This window comes from Sus scrofa, chromosome 6, assembly GCF_054392235.1.
Source record: "Sus scrofa isolate SSC_HxYL_T2T_F1_AM1 chromosome 6, Sscrofa_HxYL_maternal_Yorkshire_Landrace_v2.0, whole genome shotgun sequence".
NCBI lineage: Eukaryota > Metazoa > Chordata > Mammalia > Artiodactyla > Suidae > Sus > Sus scrofa.
The window spans coordinates 164,233,229-164,255,831 of NC_139388.1; the positions used below are offsets into that span (position 1 = coordinate 164,233,229).

General features: G+C 40.0%; 1 protein-coding gene and 1 long non-coding RNA gene across 4 annotated transcripts in view; one reads left to right on the top strand and one right to left on the bottom strand.

Annotated features, from left to right (window-relative positions):
• Positions 1-7,593, top strand: part of TUT4 (terminal uridylyl transferase 4) — a 150,527-nt gene extending 142,934 nt beyond the window's left edge. The window contains exon 21 of the transcript XR_014808270.1: positions 6,073-7,593. The gene's annotated coding sequence lies outside the window, so the exon portion shown is untranslated. The remainder of the gene's footprint in view (positions 1-6,072) is intronic.
• LOC100739490 (pre-mRNA-splicing factor 38A) lies at positions 1,020-22,329 on the bottom strand. 3 transcript variants are annotated; one of them, XR_002345201.2, is made up of 10 exons: positions 22,180-22,329; positions 20,065-20,224; positions 17,966-18,087; positions 16,340-16,425; positions 8,641-8,751; positions 5,507-5,619; positions 4,620-4,646; positions 4,412-4,509; positions 3,892-3,940; positions 1,020-2,563 (listed from the first exon to the last, which is right to left on the bottom strand). It is a non-coding gene; the product is annotated as a pre-mRNA-splicing factor 38A (long non-coding RNA). The 3 variants fall into 3 exon arrangements; XR_014808314.1 differs by having other exon boundaries at positions 2,155-2,563; positions 5,507-6,038; positions 7,951-8,751; XR_014808315.1 differs by lacking the exons at positions 1,020-2,563; positions 3,892-3,940; positions 4,412-4,509; ... (1 more) ...; positions 5,507-5,619; positions 8,641-8,751 and adding an exon at positions 12,723-14,154 and having other exon boundaries at positions 15,036-16,425.
• Between the last annotated feature and the right edge of the window lie 274 nt (positions 22,330-22,603).

Consider the following 22,603-nt stretch of genomic DNA (forward strand, 5'->3'; position numbering starts at 1 on the left):
CTCTTCATTCCTTGGTATTAAGAGGTCATTGTGCCCCATGGCAAAGCTTTTTTCAATTTTTTTATGTTTTGGCAAAGATTTTAAAACATTGTCAAAATTGTGGGAAATTAAATCAATTTAGTGGTTTGTACCCAACAATAAAACTGATACTGTGCAAGAAATATCAGAGTGTATTTTGCATAAGGAATAAGAATTTTTTTCCTGAAATGTTTTAGTACAAAATGTATATATGTATACAGAAGTTAGATGTAAAGTGTGTCTTTTATTGTGTGTGTGTGGCATGCGTAAGTTCACAGGCTAAGAGTTAAACTGGAGCTATAACCACTGACCTTTGCCACAGCAACTCGGGAGCCAAGCTGTGTCTGCAGCCTACACCACAGCTCACAGCAATGCCGGATCCTTAACCCACTGAGTGAGGCTGGGGATAGAACCCATGTCCTCATGGATGCTAGTTGGGTTGTCACCACTGTGCCACCACAGGAACTCCAAAAGTGAATCTCTTAATATAGGCCAAAGAAAGGTGTAAAGCTATAGTTCTAAGACCTCACTCATCCAGTAGGCTAGCACATAGATGACAGAAATGATCCTTCAGCAAGGTTTGTCCTTCAAATTCCATCTCCTCTAGAGAGAGGTTTGATGTGTCCACTCTACTTGCTTTATAGTTGATGCTCAGTAAGGTTTATTTCTGGCATTAAAAATTGTTGGGATTTTTGGGTGAGTTTATAAATTTGTATACTTCAAAAATAAAGTATACTTTTAAAATTTTAACAGTATATACTGGATGATGACTTGATTGGTCCATAGGTCATTCAGCCAGAAGACTTTTCTATTTAGAACACTCTGATAAGGAAATAATAGCTAAAAATCTCTGTAACAGATATAGATAGAGGTGCTTATATTTAATTTTTAAAGGCAGTTCTATATATAATTGTATGATGAAGCATAATACTCTTATGGACAACTCTTATTAGCTCAAGTATTATTAGGAGAGGAATCACCGAAGAACATGGAATCTCAAATATGATCCCAAATGCTTTAATACTGATGCAAAGATCCTTCAGTTGAACAGCAAGCAAGGGAATGTTTAGCCTGTGACCAGATACGGCTTCCCAAGAACCAAATCCTGTGAGGCAGTTGGTCTTCGCAATTCTTGCCAAGGAGAGAGAGAGCTGCAGAAAGTCATTTGATCATTTTTTCCTTTTTAAAGGAGGAAAGGTAAGTACAGGTAGACAAAACTCTTCTGGTAAGGATCCCAACACCCTCTTGATTATCAATGCCTATGGGCACTATTCAGTCCTTCCTTTACTTCTGGGTCCTTAACACCTTTGGCTTCTTAACCCAGTCTCTCCTAATTCCCCTGCCTTGGAATGATTCATTTCAGTTTTCAATTGGCATTCACACTTCTTCCTCACTGGTGTTGGTGTTGCCTATGATTCTATTATCAGCTTTTCTTACATATGCACACACTCCCTGGGCAACCATATTTCATTCTATACCTTCCACAATTACCTAAACATTGTCAGTTCAGAGCTAGGTCACTATGCTCAACTCTTGGTGCTTATTTCCAGTGGCTAAGCTTTATCTAGATACACCACAGTTCAAATCAAACTTCAAGTTGAACAATGCCATCATTTCACTACTACCACAACTCTCACTACCTGCCTTTCTAAAACCTGGTCTCTTCCTACTGTATATTTTGGTTTTGTGAATATTGGTGCTGTTGTCCAGCAATTCAGGTTAAAACCCTGAGTGGCATTAGATACTTTTCAATCTTGTTGCCCTACTACCTAGACTTGGAGAATGTCAATGCTTGTAGGATAAAAGCTCTGAGTACCTTAACCTGGAATTCAATTCAACACTGTACAAAAACAGTATATAAAAGGTGTTAAGTGTTACTATTTGTTGAATATTCAGTGCAACTGGATTAAATGATTCAGAAGAAGCTTTACAATTGAATGCATTCTTTTCTTACAAAGCTGCTAACCAGTCAGATTTCATGTTTATTACTACTTGCTGCTGCTGGAAATAAAAGCTGGAGCTAACATATTTTACTGACTGAGTTTTTACCATAATAGCAGTAGCACAAATCTCAGGATTCTCAGAAGAATTACAATCCTGTAGTAAACCAAAACTAAACCACAGAAAAATAGGAAATGGGTATATCAAATTTAATAGCAAAAGGGTCACCGGGGGCCACATCCTCCCCATCATTCGTACCCTCTATCCAAATGCATTCTACCCTCATAATTTGAGTACAAACAAGGTTGGTCATACAAAGAGGTCAAAAGCAGCTTTTGGGAAGCATCATCCCTCAAATATGTGGATTACAATTCAAAAAGAGATACAAAACTCAGTACCTCTTTCATTAAAAAAAAAAAGAAAAAGTGAAGAAACTTGGTGTTAAAAAACAAATCTAAAATATTCCCATAGCTGCCTGGGGAATAGATCTTCATTTGTTCTCCCACACAGATGCTGTCTCCTCCACAGAAGGCCATCTGGACTAAAACCAGACTGAGTCCATTACTCATTCCCTCTCCGGCTCTTCTTGTGGCTTTTCTTAGATCTGAAATGGCAACACATACAAATCATTAACAGCTGTTCGAGGTGCTGGGCAAAGACCTTTGAGGAAGACTGGTGTAACTGCTAACACTGATGGGGGTGGAGATGATACCCAATGTTCTTTAAAAGTGCTTGGTGTTTTAATGTTTAAGAGCAACACTGAGTTAGGCATTACTATCCAAATTTTACCACTGAGGAAATGACCTCTGAGAGGTTTAAAAGTGCACCTAACAGTATGGAGCATATAGAAGTTTCCAATGAAAGCTTATCAAGTGCAAGTGACTTATGCAATGTCACTGAACTGTTAAGTACTGAAAAGTTGGGGCTGAACCCCAGGTCTCTTGAAATTAAAGCTTATGCCCTTATTCAAAACTGCAATCCTATAAGGAAAAACAAAACACAAAATCTATACATAGTTCTAATAATTCTCAGGGCAATAGCCCAACTTAGTCCTGATATTACTAAGAATTCCTAAATATCTCTGAGAATACAAGGAATTTCAGGTCTAACTTAATTGTAATTGAGACTTTAGTTTCTGAATAAATATATTTTATATTTTTTTTCTTTTTAGGGTCACACCTGTGGCATATGGAAGTTCCCAGGCTAGAGGTCGAATTGGTACTCTAGCTGAGGCCTGTGCCACAGCCACAGCCACAGCAACACAGGACCCAAGCTGCATCTATGACCTATACCACAGCTTGTGGCAACATTGGATCCTTAATCCACTGAGCAAAGCCAGGGATTGAACTCGGATCCTCATTGAGACCACATCGGGTTCTTAATCTACTGAGCCACAATGGGAATTCCAAGAGTGAAATTCTTGAGTCAAAATAGAGGTTAATCCTGGAATTTCTGCTGTGGCACAGTGAGTTGAGAATCTATCTGTAGTGGCTTGGGTCACTGTGGAGGCTCAGGGTTTTTTTTTTTTTTTTTTTTTTTGGTTTTTATTTGTTTTTGCTTTTTAGGGCCACACTAGCAGCACATGGAATTTCCCAGGCTAGGGGTTGAATCAGAGCTACACCTGCCGGCCTACGCCACAGGAACAAGGCATCTGAGCTGCATCTGTGACCCACAACACAATTCATGCCAACGCCAGATCGCTGACCCACTGAGCGAGGCCAGGGATCAAACCTGCAGCCTCATGGACAATAGCTGGATTCGTTTCCGCTGAAGCCACAACGGGAACTCCAGAGGCTCAGGTTTGATTCACTGGTCCAGCACAGTGGGTAAGAGAATCTGGTATTGCCCCAGCTGCAGCTTGGATTCAGGAATTTCCATGTGCCGTGGGTGCAAGCCATTAAAAAAAAAAAAAGAATAGAGATTAATTCATACCTTTCAGGAGACTTTGAGTGGCTCCTGTGTCTGTGACTACGGTGATGACCTGGGGAAGGAAAGAATGTTGGATGAATGAGATTGTATCCTCTGGTTCCCCCACTGTCATTTCTACTAATTTCTTTCATTGGATTAATATCCTTTTTGGCCTATGCTAGGGAAACCTTGTTGGGAGCACCTCTCTTAACTGGTGTGTGTGATGTGGAGAGGAGAACTGATCCTACTTTGTGTCCGTTCAGGACTTTATGGTGAATTTCACAAACATCACATTGGGTATTTACCACTACTCTTGTTAGGCTTTATTCATATAATTTCAGATGAAAAAACTGAAGCTCATCATCCTATTGGCAACAATTGTGACTGTTAAGATGTAAACTCTAATTTTCACATTCTATGTCCACTTCCTTTTTTTCTAGGCAGTAACAAAGTAGAGTACTTCTGTATTGCAGGAGGCTAATTGCTCCTATTATGCTTCTTTGCTAAGGTAACCAATAAATAGTAAAAGGCCCAAAAGCTATACCTGGGGACTTGGAACGGGATCTGTGCCGTCTGTCACGAGACCTGCTACGGTGACGTCTTGGACTCTTGCTCCGATGCCTTTCGCGGCGAGGGGAGGGGCTGTGGAAATTACTGGTCAGACTCTCATGTCTGTCTAACAATAGAAGCACAGGAACACCACCACCCTCCCCAAATCCCCATCTCTCACCACAGGCCACTAAAGAGCCTACCTTCTTCTTTTGGGAGACCGACTCCGCCTATGTGGGAAGAAAAGAGGAAGAAGAACCTTAATAGGTACATTGGATAGTGTAAATTGCAAAAAACTGCCCTAATTCTTTACCCATTTCTGTTACAGATGTCCTTTGTCATGTAACTAACTTTTTAATACCCTCAGATTCAAAGTCTGGGTCATGACTTGCTTTGGTCAGTGGGATATATGTACATGAGATGCAGATACTGGGAAGACACATGGTTGGGCTTATTTGTTCTTGTATTCTGCCACTGCACACGCCTAACCTAGCCTAGAACGTGACACAGAGAAGAGATGAACTGCTCCAGTCGTCCTAGCTAAGGCCGTCCTATACCAGCCAAAAAACAGCTGAATGCAAAATAGGTGAGTGACCATAACTCATACTCCTTAGAAACTGCCTAAGCCCAGATTAAATCACTTATCACAGAACTGTGAACTAAATAAATGGGAGTTTCATTTTGGCTCAGTGGTTAATGAATCCGACTAGCATCCATGAGGACGCGGGTTCGATCCCTAGCCCCACTCAGTGGTTAAGGATCTGGCACTGCTGTGAGCTGTGGTGTAGGTTGCAGACACGGCTCGGATCCTGAGTCGCTGTGGCTATGGTATAGGCCGTTGGCTGCAGCTCTGATTCAATCCCTAGCCTGGGAACTTTCATATGCCATGGGTGCAGCCTTTAAAAAAAAAAAAAAAAAAAGATTAAATAAATGTCTGGCACTGAGGTTTTGTGGGTGGTGGTTTTGCAGCAACTAATAAACTGGCCAGCAGACATTCTCCATAAGCTGGCATTTTCCTTCCACAAAGTCCAAGCTTCTGTGCTACAGTGCTTAAAGTCTCCCTGGAAGAGGCCAATGACAAGGGCCTTACCTTCTGGGAGATCGACTCCTGCTCCTCCGATACCGTAGTGTGGGAGAGCGACGGGGCTTGTCCAAGTCTCGGTAACTTCTCCGGCGGTGATCAGGTGATGGCACTCTCTCCAGCTAGAAGAGATGGACTGGGTCAGTCAGTGATCAGCACAGGCTGAGAGCGAGTCATCTAGGAATACAGTTTACACTCTCCTCCCTATCATGTCCCAAACTCCGAGGGACTTTAAAACATAGTAACTTGAACATATACAGGGATAACCCTCAGGATGAACTAGCAAATACAATTATTTCCAGTAATCCCATTATTGTTTAAGTGCTGGTACCATTATTCTGGCATACATGAGAGTAATGAGAGATAAGTAACTATGCTTAGCTCCTTAAGTTGGATTTCCAGAGTTCTTCCTGAGGCACAGTGGGCTAAGAAGCCAACTGCAGGAGCTCCCATCATGGCTCAGTGGTTAACGAACCTGGCTAGGATCCATGAGGATGTGGGTTCGATCCCTGACCCCGTTCAGTGGGTTAAGGATCCAGCACTGCTGTGAGCTGTGGTGCAGGTTGCAGATGCAGCTCAGATCTGGCACTGTGGCTGTGGCGTAGGCCAGCAGCTGTAGCTCCAATTGTACCCCTAGCCTGGGAGCTTCCATATGCCACAGGTGCAGCTGTAAAAAGGGGGGAAAAAAAGAATCTGAGTGCAGAGGCTTGGGTTGCTGTGGAGGTGTGGGTTCGATCTTCTGCCCAGTGCAGTGGATTAAAGGATCTGGCATTGTCACAGCTGCAGCGTAGGTTGCAGTTGTGGTTCAGATTCAGTACTTGCCCTGGGAATTTCCACATGCCTCTAGTGTGGCTGTAAAAATAAAAGAAGTTGGCGTTCCAAGGTGAAAGAAAAGATGCAGATAGAATGTTAAGTACAAACTCATGATGTACTTTAAGCTTAAAAAAATTTTTCTCCTAGGTCTGTCAAACTGTAAGGGCCTAGAAATACAAAACCCATAGCAATGAGCCCATATCGTGGTCTCTAAATATGATATCCCAATAAATGAAACTAATGGGCTTCTTGGGAAAATGGCTAATTCCAGGTCTGGGCCAGAAGATAACAAGATGTGACTAGAACATATCAGAAAGCAAGGAAGCTGAGACTACTATTGTTGTATTCACAAGTCCGACAAGTTGGGAGATCTCCACTGGCCAAAGATGGGACAATTTGAGCATCAACAAGGACAATTATAGTCCAAAACACCCCAAATAAGCTTAAATTCATGAGTTCAACGTTACCAAGGGTAAAAGCTTTCATTCTTGGGAGGATACTACAGAATCAACTCATTATTTTAAAAACTGATAAAGGGAAAATATCTCACCTTTCTTATATAAACTGTACCTATGATAAACTAAATGTTGATTTGGGAGGTTTCTTTTTATAGCAGTGTTGCAGGTAACAAATGATGAAGAACTAACTAGTATATAACCATTTTACACCCCGTAATGGATCTAAGCAAAGACAGCAGTGGTTCCTAATATTATCAAAAGATAGACAGACTTTATTCATCCTGGGGGATAAAAACCACAAATCCCATTAAGCCTCTAGACCCAAGAATTAGTTTATAGAAAATGCAAAGGACAGGTGAAAATGTTAAGTGAACTACAGGAACACAATCAGAAGAATACAGATTGTGAAAATCTGTGCAGAATGATATGACTTGATATATTTAAAAACTGTAAGAGAAACTGAACAATGGATGAAATAGACTACAAGATACTTGAGATATAAAAACCAGTTACATTTAATGGACCTTGTTTGAATACAAATTCAGACAATTAAAAATGTCGGAATAGCTGGGGAAATGTGAACATCAAATATTTAATGATGCTAAGGAATAACTGTTGATTTGGGGGTTATGTTGGGAAAAGGAGCCCTTTTCTGAAATGTTATGAAATAAATGATGGCTGTGATCTGCTTCAAGGTAACTGATGGGGGACAACTGATAAGAGATGCAGAGGAAACAAAACAGCTGAGTGGACCACTGCTGAAGCTAGGTGATGGGAAGATGGAGGCACATTTTCTCCACTTTGGTATGCAGAAAAAAAGAAAAAGAACGCCTGCTTTTGGTTTACCCACCACAGATGACCACCTCAGCCTTGCCTGGCTTTCAATTCATGAATGATTGTGCTTCCTTTAGCATTCACCTTAAAGGGAGCCTACGAGCTCAGAGCTACACCCCGTCTGCAGTCTCACTATCCATTGATCAGCATTTCTTGTATTTCCTTCTAGCCTTTTTCTGTACATATGTTGTTGCTTAGATTTATTTATATTTTTGCTTTTTAGGGCCACACCTGGGGCATATGGAGGTTCCCAGGCTAGGGGTCGAATCAGAGCTGCAGCTGTCAGCCTACACCACAGCTCACAACAATGCCAGATCCTCAACCCACTAAGTGAGCCAGGGATCCAACCCGAGTCCTCATGGATACTAGCTGGATTGATTCATTTCCGCTGCAACGCAATGGGAACTCCCTGTTGCTTAGATTTTAATCGCAAATGTTTTAGATCCTTTTTTAACTTACCATAAGCATTTCCACATTGTCGTAAACTTTTCATAGTTTCAATGGCTACACAATAGTCTGTTGAATTGATAATAACAGTTTACCTGACTACTCTGATAGATTGCTTATTTTCAACTTTTCAGCATTTTAACAGTGAAAGCATGACCATGCAGTAGGCATTTTTTCCCCTAAACTATGTCTACTCCTTAGTATACTTTCAACTATGAAGAGTATTATTTTTATCCGAAGTATTAGTAGCTTCTACTTATTAGGCAATTATAATGTCATAATTTCATGCCGAGGGCTTTTTGCTTATCATTTCATTTAATACAACAGTCATAAAAGAAAGGTGTCAAAATCTTTGCTTCACAGAAAAGAAAAGAGAGATCATATACTTTGTACAAAATTATACTACTAGTAAACAGCAGAGTTGAAATCTGAATCAAGGTCTACTTCACTCTAAAGCTCATATTCTTAATGACTAAATCTTGTATTTTCTGGTTAAAGAAAGTTAAAAATTAGAGTTTGAAAACAAAAAAGATTATTTCCATTCCGTTTAACTATTCCCCCTCCAACCCTTAAGCTCCCCAGGTGCCTGACCTTCTCGTCTTCTTCTTCCTCCTCTTCACTGGACTCCACATCATCCATGTCCTCTTCTAGAGCACTGACCCGGGGCTCCAGTTGCTCAGCTTCCTCAAGTACATAGCGTTTCTACAGAGAACATAATGAGAGTTATGGGGCCCTGTGATCTCCTCTATGTCCTGAAGCTCCAACACTTGGGCCTTTAGAATGACAGAAAAACTATGGCACAACAGCTGAGGTGATTTCATTTCAAAGACATCCTAGATAGTTCAAGATTTTTCTAAGGAGTTTAGCATGCCTGGAATCTGCACCATTTTTAAGAACCCCTGTAAACAGAGAAATACAAAGCTGAAGGGAGCATCTTCCTTTACTTTGCCTCTATTCCTTGTGATCTTATACTCTAAGGTCACTAGACTATGAATCATTATAGGTATAGCCTTGAATAAAAAAACAAATACAGGCTTTGCACAGAAGGGCCAATAGTTTGAGACTGTGTTGGCTGGTAGTTCTGCTAGGAGAGTCTCAGACCAGAATCTACCCCAACAGAGTTACTGAGGATCAGCCCAGTTTGGGGGTTTGGATCCTCCTCTAAAGTAGTACCAACCCTCTAGACCCAGGATTCAGGGAGTTGTCTACAGTCATGTAATTAAACAAGGCTCAGGATATAAACAATCCATCTCTTGGTTCCATTTTCTCCTGAGATGTGGCTTAGGGGTCCTTACTGAGTGACTAAGGACCTAAAAGGCAAAGGTAAGTTCAAAACTGACAAATGGACTGGCTGGATCATAAGACCCTTTACTATTTTCTGTGCCAAGGACATAAAGTTTGCTGGATAGACATAGAATAAATAGTAATGTTTGTAAGCCATTTTGTTCTCATCTCTAACAAAATTAGGAGAAATGAGACAAAGATGGGATCCACGGAAAGGATCACCACAGTCTGGGATCTAGGACTGAATGAAGGCATCAAGAATCCCTAATGCTCACCAAACTCGGAAGTGACTAAAGTCAGTGTATGAACTCAAGAGTATTTGTGTTTGATAAAATCAGAATTCACTCCAGAATGACTCCATGCCAGTGTCAGGGCACGGAAGAAGCTAAATTACTGACCTATGGGTTGCTTGATAGGAACAGAAATCAAAGCAAAAGGCAGCATATGGGTCACTTCACCTAGGACATAAAGAGGCCCACACCAGAACACAACTCTTGTAATATGATAACACAGTATCAGTCATATTTCAGTTTCTTCTCAGTGAAGTTTGTTTTGTGGTCCTTCCTTCTAGACTCCAGGCAAACTATTTCGTTTGCATTAATATGCTTGCTTCGAGATGATTGGGCATTGGAATCCTTAGCTACAACCTGATTACACTTTATTTTTTCTTTTTAGGGCTGCACTCGCAGCATATGGAGGTTCCCAGGCTAGGGGTTGAGTCGGAGCTACAGCTGCCGGCCTACGCCAGAGCCACGGCAACTTGGGATCCGAGCCTCGTCTGCAACCTACACTACAGCTCACTGCAACGCCGGACTCTTAACCCACTGAACGAGGCCAGGGATCGAACCTGCAACCTCATGGTTCCTAGTTGGATTCACTTCCACTGAGCCACGACAGGAACTTCTGATTACACTTTAAAGTATTCAGATTCTTGCAGTATTTCTAAGAATAATAAAAGGAGCTAAAGATAATAAGTGTGAGAATTGGCCCTGAAAGCAGGTTTCAGGTTTGAAATATCATTCCCTTCGCTACATAGCCTATAGTTGCCAATATGGAAAAGGAGAAATAATTTTCAGGATAATTGTCTAGGATTTTCTGTAACTGAGTCATTGTAGAGAAAGAGCTATTTCACTGCATTTAAGTGTGAGCACTCACCTACCAAGGACCTTCATCCAGCTGGTTAACTGCCTCAATCAAATTTATCTCACCCATTTATCATATATCTGAAATCCATTCTATTCCCCCCTGTTAAGTTTTTCAGACCCCTTTGATCTGCTTTTTTATTGAGGTGAAATTTACATAACACGTAATTAACAATTTCAAAGTGTAAAATTCAGTGCTGGTCCATCATCACCTCTCACTAGTTTAAGTTTTCTTATCACACCAGAGAAACACCCCATACTTATTAAGTAATCACTTCTCATTCCCCCTTCCCCAAATCTCCTGGTAACCACTAACCTGCTTTCTGTCTTTATGTTTGGATATAACATATAAAAAAAGCATACATAATGTGACCTCTGATTGTTACATGATTCCTTTTGGTATGTATCTAGCAAGAAAACAAAACACTTCAAAGCAGGTGGGATACAGCAAACTGCTTCAGAATTACTAAACTGCACTAGCATCAAAAAGGAGACCTGAAGTACTGGATCCTCCCAGTTGGGGTTTCCGTAGTTGCTTAAAACATGTAACAGTTTGCTCCCATTCCCCATCTAAACACTTGTCTCTGGGACCCTTTAGTTAATGCTACAAATTCTTACATAGACTGGAATCAGAGAATAAAAGGGCACTAAAAGCCAAGGACCCTTAGTCTACTGGTATTCCAGTGATTTTCTGCAATACATTTTAGTTTCATTGAGGTGTAACTGATACAAAATACATTTTTTTTATCTTCTCTAAGGCCACACCCATGGCATATGGAGGTTCCCAGGGTAGGGGTCTAATTGGAGCTGTAGCCACTGGCCTATACCACAACCCACGGCAACGCCAGATCTTTAACCCACTGAGCGAGGCCAGGTATCAAACCTACAACCTCTTGGTTCCTAATCGGATTCGTTAACCACTGTGCCATGATGGGAACTCCCAAAATACATTTTGAAAGTACACAACTTGGAGTTCCTGTCGTGGCTCAGTGGCTAACGAATCTGACTAGGAACCATGAGGTTTTGGGTTTAATCCCTGGCTGTGCTCAGTGGGTTAGGGATCCGGCGTTGCCTTGAGCTGTGGTGTAGGTCGAAGACGCAGCTTGGATCCTGCGTTGCTGTGGCTGTGGCATAGGTCAGCAGCTGCAGCTCTGATTTGACCCCTAGCCTGGGAACCTCCATATGCCATGGGTGCGGCCCTAGAAAAAGCAAAAAGACAAAAAAACCCCCCTAAAACAGTGCACAACTTGATGAGTTTTGACAAGTATTATGTATAACTGTAAGCCACTATGGTCATCAACATAATGGATCTATCCACACTACTCAAAAGTTCACTTGTGCTCTTTTGTGATTTCTCTTTCTCTCTCCTCCCTACTCCCTCACCCTGCACCTAGGCAACCACTGATCTTTTTTGTCACTATGGTTTACATTTATTAGAACAGAATTATACAGTACTTACCATTTTTTGTCTTTTTCACTCAGCACAATTATTTTGTGATTCATCTGTGCTGTTGTTTATCAAAAGTTCATTTTTGCTGCTGAGTAGTACCATTATATGGACATATCACAATTTGTTTATCTAGTCGATTGATGATTAGATTATTTCCAGTTTTGGGCCATTACAAATAAAGCTGTTATGGGGAGTTCCTGTCACAGCTCAGCAGAAACGAACCCGACAAGTATTCAGGAGGATGCAGGTTCGATCCCTGGCCTCACTCAGTGGGTTAAGGATCTGGTGTTGCTGTGATCTGTGGCATAGGCTATAGCTGCAACTCCAATCCCGTGTTGCTGTGGCTGTGGTGTAGGTGGCAGCTGCAGCTCTGATTTGACCCCTTGCCTGGAAAGTTCCATATGCCATGGGTGAGGCCCCAAACAGATCAAAAACAAAAAATAAAAAAATAAGCTGTTATGATTATCTGTACTTAAGCCTTTGTGTGGACATGTGCTTTCATTTCTAAAGTAAATACCTAGGAGTGGAACAGCTGGATTAAGAACACCAAACTTTTCGAAGAGGTAGTACTTTTTATACTGGCCCCATTAGGATACGGAGACTTCTAGTTCCTCCACATCCTCTCTGATACCTGATCTGGCCAGTCTGATTTTACACATTCTACTAGGTATGTGGTGTATATCACTATAATTTTAATTTGCATTCCCTGATGACTAATTGTATGGAACACCTTTTTATGTGGTATTGGCCAACTATATATTTTCTTTGGTAAAATGTTTGTTAGAATCTTTTGTTCATTTTTCTGTTGGGTTGTTCTTGTTATTAGGTTATGTGGATATATGTAATACATACTCTTCCAGTCTGTGGCTTGCCTTTTTAGTTCTGTAATCATGTCTTCTGAAAAGCCAGTTTTAAATTTTTATAAAGGCCAATTTTTAATGAGTAATTTTTTTATGTCCTATTACAGAAATCTGTCAAACCCAAGGTCATTAAGATTTTCACCTACGTTTTTCTTAAGCTTTATACTCTTAGCTTTTCTAAGTCTATTATCCCCTTCAAGTTTATTTTTATATATAATGTGAGCTAAGGACAGAGATTCATTTATTTCCATATGGCTATTCAATTGTTTCAGCACCATTTGTGGAAAGGACTATCCTTTCTCAACTGTATTGCCTTGACATCTCTGCAGAAAACCACTGACCATACATATGTGCACTATTCCTGGTCCCTTCCTTATGAAATCCACAGACCCTCAGAAATGCTTGCATTATATTTAGACTGGAGAGAGAAAAAGCATCTTGAAAACACAAGCATATTTTCACAATTAGCTTCTTGAAACTGCAGAGCTAAGTCAATCTCAGTTCTAATTATTGTGGTGACTTTCCGCAGGTTATCAAATACCTTTGAAAGTTTAAAGTTCCTCCTCTGTAAAACCAAGAAGTCAAATAAACCTACCTCATTAGCTTGTTGTGAAGAATTAAAAAGAAGGCATGTAAAGTGCCTAGCAGTGTTTTTGGCAACTAATGCATGTTTAATTCATGTTAATAATCATTATAATCATTATTATGATTATTAGTTAAAAGCCAGGGAAAATTCTTTTGGGATTTCGATTGGAACCAAATTCAATCTATAGATTAATCTGGAAGAACTGACAACTTAACAATTCTGTCATGGTATAAGACATACCATGGACATGATATATTTCTCCATTTAATCTTCTTTAATTTCTCTCAGTAATGCAATGTTTTATAGTTTTAAGTATACATCTTATACATCTTTTGACAAAATTATCCTCAATTATTTTATATTTTTTGATGCAACTGTAAATGGTATCTATCTATTTCATTTATTTAGGCCACACCTGTGGCATGAGGAAGTTCCTGGTCCAGGAATCAAACCCAGTCACACCAGAGACCTGGGCCACAGCAATGATAACACTGGATATCTAACCTGCTGAGCTACAAGGGAAATGCTGGTATCTTTTAAAATAAAATTTCAAATTCCAGATTATTTATTGCTAGTGTATACAACTGATTTTTGTAGACTGACCTTGCACCCCACAATTCTGCATAAGCAGATGAAGAGGTAAACAAACTGGTCTATCCATATAATGCAAGACTATTCAGCAATAAATGAAATTAAAACACTACTAATGCAGGAGTCTAGTAGTGTTGTGGACTCAGCAGGTTAAGAATCCGACTGGTATCCATTAGGATGCCGGTTTGATCCCTGGCCTCACTCAGTGGGCTAAGGATCAGGCACTGCTGCAAGCTGTGGTATAGGTTGCAGATGTGGCTCAGATCTGGTGTGGCTGTGACTGTGGATAACAGCCGCAGCTTCAATTTGACCCCTAGTCTGGGAACTTTCATATGCCACAGTTGCGGCCCAAAAAACACAAAAGAAACCACCATTGATGCATGATCAACATGGATGAGTTTCAAAATAATTACGCTGAGTGAGGAAAGACAACAAAAAAAGCATATACTGTGTTAATTCCAAAATGCAAACCAATCTATTGTGACAAATAGCATACTAGTGGTAGTGGTTGCTTAGGGGAGAGATAGAGAAGTGGGAGAGAAAGATTATACGAAATGAGAAAACTTTTGGGGGGGGGATAGCTCTGTTCACTATTCCTGATTGTGATGATATAGATTCCACTCAGAAGCAGGTCTCAGAATTCCCTGTCAGTCATCTCTTCACTATAAACCTATTCCCTTTCTCTTTAGGCTGCCTACTAGTATCTCTTTTCTCTTTGTACTTTACAACAGTAATTTTAAAATCATATACTGTAAAACTCATACTTGAAAGATGCTTCACGGACAATCATATCTCACTAGGAAGTGGAAGTAGCACAATAAATTTGTATTTAAGATAGGTCAGTCTCCCATTCCTGACCTTCCTTTTAAATGTTTTATATCTTATATTTTTTTTTTTTTAGGACCACATCTGCAGCATATGAAGTTCCCAGGCTAGGGGTCGAATTGGAGTTGCAGCTGCCAGCCTACACCACAGTCACAGCAACGCCAGATCCTAGCCACGTCTGCAACCTACATCACAGGTCACAGCAACATTGGATCCTTTAACCCACTGAGCAAGGCCAGGGATCAGACCCATGTCGTCATGGATACTAGTCGGGTTCGTTACTGCTGAGCACAATGGGAACTCCTATATCCTGTATTTTTATATGGAGATCAATTTGAAAAACTGCTCACAAAGCTTAAAAACCTACTCTTCTACAACCTCCTTAATATATTTTAGAGAACAAAGTTTTCTTATATTATTCACTTTTAAAACCCTACCCTTCAAATACTTATCTGTTTTCCTCTCACTCCCAAACTCCTATCTTTTTCATAGACACGAACACTGCTTATTAAGAAGACCCTGATTAAAAAAAAACCAACCTGATAAAAAATGGGCAGAACTGAATAGACTTTTTTTCAAAGAGGACATGCTTATGGCCAACAGACACATGAAAGATACTCAACATCACTGATAACCAGGAAAATGCAAATCAAAACCACAATGAGCTATCACCTCATACCTGTTCAAAAAAAAAAAAACAAAAACAAAAAACTGCTGATAACAAATGTTTGCAAGGATGTGGAGAAAAGAGAACCCTTGTACATTACTGGTAGGAATGTAAATTGGTGCAAACACCAAAAACATTATAGAGGTTTCTCAAAAAAAGAAAAACAAAAAAAAAAAAAGAAAATTGTTGGTTTATGACCCAACAATTTTACTCCTCGTTATTTGCCTGAAAGAAACAAAAACACTAATGTGAAAAGATACATGCACCCAAACGTTCACAGCAGCGTTATTTAAACTGCCAAGACATGAAAGCAACCTAAGTGTCCATCAGCAGATGAGCAGATAAAGAAGATGTAGTATAATACAATTCAGCTATAAAAAAGAATGAAATTTTGTTATTTGCAGCAACATGGATGGACTTTGAGGGTATTATACTAAGTGAAATCAATCAGAGAAAGAAAAATATTGTATGATATCACTTATGTGCGGAATCAAAAAAGCAATAAACTAGTGAATATAACAGAAGCAGACTCTTAAACAAAACAAACTAGTGGTTACTAGTGGGGAGAGGGAAGCGGGGTAGGGGATAGTGGATTAAGTCATACAAATTATTATGTACAAAATAAGCTACAAGGATATACCATACAACACAGTGAATATAATCAATATTTTATAACTATAAATGGAGTATAACCTTTAAAAATTATGACTGACTACACTGTATACCTATAACTTACACAGTGTTATACATCAATTACATTTCAATTAAAAAAAAAAATGAAGATCCTGAGATCCATGGTGTTTTACTGCATATGTGTGTAAAGGAATTTTTGTACACATTTTATTGTGTACTGTGTATTGGGTATGTATGACCTTTATTTCTTACCTGTAGCCGGGGAAGAATGATATCACAGACTCTCTCACTGTGCAGTAGTTCATCAATAAACTCATCTACATGCATCAGTTCAAACTCTGAAAGAAAAATCATAAGGCTCAAGCAACTCAGAAATAAATTTAAATAACCAAAAAGTAAAACAAGTTTAAGACTCTTTATGTAAGTGAAGAGTACTTGGTATAGAAAATGTGAATTCTTTGCAGCTTCCCTTTGTCTGCACATTCACTAATAAAACTATTGTAGTATGGCAATTGCACTGAAAGGACTGCTGTCAAACCTGGGCTCAAACTACAGCCCCAATGACAAGCCCATGTCTTCATTCATTCAGTTCTCCTTTATTGAGGCCATTTATGGGTCATGCGTCTTCTAGGAGCTGGAGATAAAGGGATAAATAAAGCTGTCCCAATTAACAGGAGAGACAAACACAGAGTCCAGAAATATAAAGAGGTGATGTTCTTGAACAAAACTTGTAACTCAAGTGCAATTTCTCACATGAACCCACTAAGTTTCTGAATACAGAATATGTCTCTTTTCCCCTGGCTGAGTCAGAAAATTATTTTTTAAATTGACATATAATTGACTTACAATATTAGTTCTAGGTGTACAATATAGTGATTTGATATTTTTGAGAATCATGTGTCTCTTATGGTCAGTAGAGCACCAGTTCTGCAGAATTTCTACAGTAAACATCACCTTAGTCCTGCAGTTGCCAACCAAGGATGTTGCCCCCTGCAACTAGTGGCCGTGTTACTGGCCTCTAGTGGGTAGAAGCCAGGGGTGCTGCTAAACATCCTACAATGTACTAATTAGCTTCTCACAACAAAGAATCATCTGGCCCAAAGTGTCAAGGTTGAAAAACCCTATCTTAGTGTAACGTAACATAGTTATAAATAAGTAATTTCAGGATGGCCATGACCACGTCCATCTTGTTTACCATGTTATTTCCAGTGCAGAGCACAGTACCTAGCATGACACTGTCATTTAATAGATATTTATTCAATGAATGAATAAGTTAATTTAAAGAATAATACCAAATTCTTAATCTTCTACTGCTTAATGTTATTTTGATAGAATAAAAGCAAATAGTACTAATCTTTTGTTTTGATATTAAGTGAGAAAAGATTTTGATTACAGTCTCTGAATTGCATGTTACCACAAAATATGTCTCTTTGTAAAAGGTATGGAGCTGCCCCTCCTGGATATACTTATTATTTTTCAGAGGGATTCTTATATAAGTATGAGCACACTCAGTCTATATACTGCAGGATATTGTACAAGAGAGGTCAGGAGAAAGAACTGTGGGGGTGTAACATAAGGAAAACTAACTTCGGGAGGACTGGGGAAGAAATTTATAAAGAAGGTCATTTGGGAGCTAGATCTTATGGGCTGGAGCACATGACGCAAGGCCAGGATCAACAGAAGTTGCAGCTGGAAAGACGGGCAGATGGGCAGCTGGTGAGGCAGACTAGTAGTCTACTGGAGGGAGATGGAGGACCTGAATGAAGACAGTAACGAGCTACACTGAGAGAAGCACTCACAATGCATCTGACAACATGATGCTAGAGACACTGGTGAAATAAAAACTGGCTCAGGAATGACACTTGGCACCATACTCACCCCCATTTCGGTTCTGGCTCTTGATTTTTCGATAGTCATTGTACAGAGGCTCCAAGTACTTGTAGCAATCAATGGCAGTGCCTGTCAACCTCATGTAAAGTGCTCCCAACATGCGGACATACCTGACAGAGAGATGACAGTCAAACAACAGGCCATCCTAAAAAGTTTCTGAATTTTACAACCAACTTGTCTCATGACAGTAGTAGATAAACAAGTTCTTTCTTCTCTTTCTCTCTCTCTCTCTCTCTTTTTTTTTTTTTTTTTTTTTTTTACTTTTTAGGGCCACACCCACAGCATATGGAGGTTCCCAGGCCAGGGGTCAAATCAGAGCTCCAACTGCCAGCCTATGGCACAGCTCAGAGCAATGCCAGATCCTTAACCCATTGACCAAGGCCAGGGATAGAACCTGCATCCTCATGGCTCCTAGTCGGGTTTGTTAACAGCTGAGCCATGAAGGGAATTCCAAGTTCTTTCTTCTCTTAATTTTAGATGCAGCACAGGGCAGTAGACAGATAACTAAAATATGGAGACTTAGGTTCAATCTCCCATTTGACCACTCACTGGTTATGGTGGCTTGGGACATATTGCTCAACTTTGAAAGTCTATTATACCATATGTAAAATTAAGATACAACCGATTCACCTCATGGAATTATTTTAAGGATCAAATAAGATACTGAATTTAACAAGAGAAAGTTTTAAGATTTACCTACTAGCAATACAGCAACTAATTCACATAGATATGAATACATAAATTATTGCTAGGAAGCAGAATGTCGGTTATGGAAAAAAGTCATCTAGGTCAAATTCTGATTCCATTATTTACTAACTTTTTTAACACTGAGCAATTTACGTGCTTTCTCAATCCCTGTAAAATGTAGATTATAGTCCCTAATTTGATGGCTTGGAGTATTAAGTTAAAAATGCCTGGGAGTTCCCACTGTGGTGCAGTGGGTTAAGAAGCCAATAGCAGTGGCTCAAGTCACTGTGGAGGTGTAGGTTCGATCCCCAGGCTGGAACAGTGAGTTAGAGGATCCGACGCTGCCAAAGCTGCAGCTTGGATTCAATACCTGGCCCAGAAATTTCCATACACCATGGGTGCAGACATTAAAAAAAAAAAGTCTGTAAAGTGCTAAGCAAGCATACAGCACATGATAAGTGCCTAAGAAAAGTTAGCTATTTTCTAGTGGTTAATGTCTGTAAGATTCCCCTTTTCCCTTTTTCCTATGTCCCAATTACCCACTCAAATTTCCACTTGGATAATTAGTAGGCATTTGAAACTTAACAGTTTCTTCATATGAAAAACAGACTAGAGTGGAAAGAATATGGATTCTGAAGCCGGTTTTACCACTTACCACTTTTTGACCTCAGGGAAATCAATCTCTCTGTGCCTACATTTCCCTCCCCCATATAATGGGGATAATAATTTTACAGGTTTATTGTGAAGGTTAAATAAAGGTTTGTTGTGATGGTTAAATATTATACACAAATCCTTAGAATAGAAGGTGGTGGATAATAAGCTATTATTATCTGTCTCCTGTACTTGTCTGTGAGCTCCTTGGGAATGGATAATAATATAAGCATCTGATGTTCTGGGGCCTATACTATGCAACAGGCACTGTGTCGTGAGATCTACAACACTATCTTCCTTAATCCTCAATCTATCCTGAGTTGGTATTATTGCTTCCATTTTATAGGTAAAGAAAACAAAACTGAAAAGTAACTTCTCCAAGGTCACAGCTAATAAGTAACAAGGTCTGGACATGAACCTACATTTAACACCAAAGTTTCCCCCTTCTTTACCACACTAGGTTGTTTTCTTCGTCCTTAAGTATTCAGTGCTAGAAATATATCAGGCACTCACTTCTGCTTAATACTCGTTCAGAGAGATCATGAAATTTTGGGGGAGGGGAAAAGTCACCAAGACTGAGAAAGTAAAGGAGAAGATCAATACAATCAAAACAGACAAAACACAAACTCTAGAGGCTCAAGAGCAAAATCCTAGAGTGGAACTCTGTGGAATTCACTCCTCTTAACCAAAGCCAATTCTGGACCACTGAAATTGAAGTAGTTATATTAGCTAGTCAACATTTCACTTACTTGAAATCTTCATTTTTGATAAACTCTACAATGATATCCTTCTCGGGCTGAATCTGAAGCATCTTCAAGGTCAAACACAGGAAGGGAGTTGGCTTTATGTTGCCACCATAGACACCACCCACGAACCTTAACTCCATGGCTTTATCAACTACAAGTTCAGCTAAAACAAAACAAAACAGATAAAGTGGCATCTCAGATACATTAGGACTTAGCTTTTTCAGGCTTGAAGTGGAGAGTAGTTCGTTAAAGGTTTGATTCTCCTGAATATTCAGTAACAGTTTAATATTAGGATAACAAGTGTGCAAGAGTAATTAATAATAACAACAGTAGCTAATATACACCAAAAGATTATTATATGAGTAATTAATAATAATAACAACAGTAGCTAATATACACCAAAAGATTATTATATGCCAGGTACTCTGCCAAGCATTTCATATTATCTCATTTAATCTTCGCAACAAGCCATAAGATAGGTTCTAGCACTGCCTTTGTTTTCAGCTAAGGAAAATAAGGGCCAGGAAAGGTTACGTGACTTGCTTAATGTCCACAGCCAGAATGTGTCAGGGCCTGGATTTCAATCCCGGCAGTCTAACTTCATAGTCCATGCCTGTCACCATCATGTTAGGGGAAAAACCGCCAGATCAGGAGTTAGAAGAAAAAAAGATAACACTTTATCTAGAGCATGAAGATAATAACCTTCCAATATTGCTGTCAAAATTAAACGTCAGCTGTGTGAACTGGAACAAGTCATTTCACCTCTCTTTGAGGTATTATTTGAGGTATTATCGGAATAATTTGAGGTATTATTCCAAATTTGAATAATAAAAGTACAACGTTAAGGCCTATAGTGAACTCAAATGAGACAATACGAATACATGATAATACTTACTTGACACACAGCAAATGTTAGACACTATTAATGGGAAATCACTTTATAAATCAAACTTCAAGTTCCTTTAGTATAAATTCTATATTAATTCATTCCACATTACAGTTGGCAACTTAAAGTTAGGTACCAAGTGCTAGAGATAACAGGTAAAGAAGGACACAGTGCTCTTAAGGAGTTTACAGTCTGGCAAAGCAGAAAGCATTGAAAACATAATTTAACTTAAAATGGGATCAGTATTTGAAAGATGCGGAAATCAATGAAAATATATGACAAGGGAATGTAACCTAGTGTTGGGGGAAAAGGTCACGAGTTGCCTTTTGAAACATATTGAGTTGGCACGTTTTAGAATTAGATTCATATAAATTTGGGCTGAAGAGATCAATTTGAAGGCATCTATATGTAGGCTGTAACTGTGGTATGGAGATCATCTAAGGAAAAAACTATGGAATGAGAAAAGGCCCGCGGAGCAAACTTATTTGACTCCAAAATTTAATGGCAACTCATAAAAACAGTATGAATCTTCTGTGGACAAACTGGCAGGAGCGGTAACAACAGCACTGGAGTGGTTAACAGTGGTAACAATTAGCACCACCCCTACTAATTCCTGAGTACTTTCTATTAACATATACTGTAACCATACCAAACACTTTTTATACATTATTTCACTTAATCCTTAGAACAAACCTTCAACCTTTGAGGTGGATATTATTATGCTCCTCTTACAATGGTGGAACAGTGAACAAAAAAGGAGCCAGAATTCAACAAAGATCAGACTGCCTGGAAGGTTTCTCTGAAGAGCTTCTATTCATACCAGGACCGGACTGTGGAAATAGTGCAAACGGGCCAGATTTAGGGATAATAAGATCATGAATTTGGTTTCAGGCATATTCACGTTCCTTTAAGATCTTCAGGGTCCCTGAACTTTTAACACTGTTTGGAACCTAGCAAGATATCATTAAACATGGAATGACTCAAAGAACCAAACTGACACCCTTCAGAATAAAGGCCCTATCAGACCCATTTGGGTCCCCAAAGCCCAACACAAGACTAGGCACAGAGTGGGCGCTCAGATTTTTCTGAAAGACTGAGATTCCCTCCAGTCCCACCCCCCGGGACCAGTCCCCCCCCACCCCGGGACCAGTCCCATTCGACAGGTTAGAACTGGGCCACGGGACGCCCAGGGCTGGTGGGGGAAGGGGGGGGGTCGACGCGCTCTTGCTCACCCGTAAGGCCAAAGCACTCCTCCTTCCAATACTTGGACTCATAGATTCGAGTCCGAATGATCTTCTCCACCAGATACTGAGGGTTGGTGCCGTGGATGCTGTGCGCATCCTTTACCGTACGGTTCGCCATTTTAGAACCCCTTCGGTTCTACTTCCGTCGACTCCTTTAGTACGTCACATCCAGGTTAAAAAAAAGCAACAACAACCCGAGAGAGCCTGAGAAAGTTGGAGGAAGTCTCACTGAACAGCTTAGCCGATCCTCTTGAAACCGGAATCGCTTCTGCTTCAGGAACTTCCGTGAATCGCGTCGCGACCGAGGCCCAGGGCACGTTGGCGGAAGTACGTCACGCGTCCCCTCCCTAGATGGGCGGGGCCGGAGGGCAGGCTGCTGACGGAACGTGGAGACAGCCTAGGGGCGGGGCCT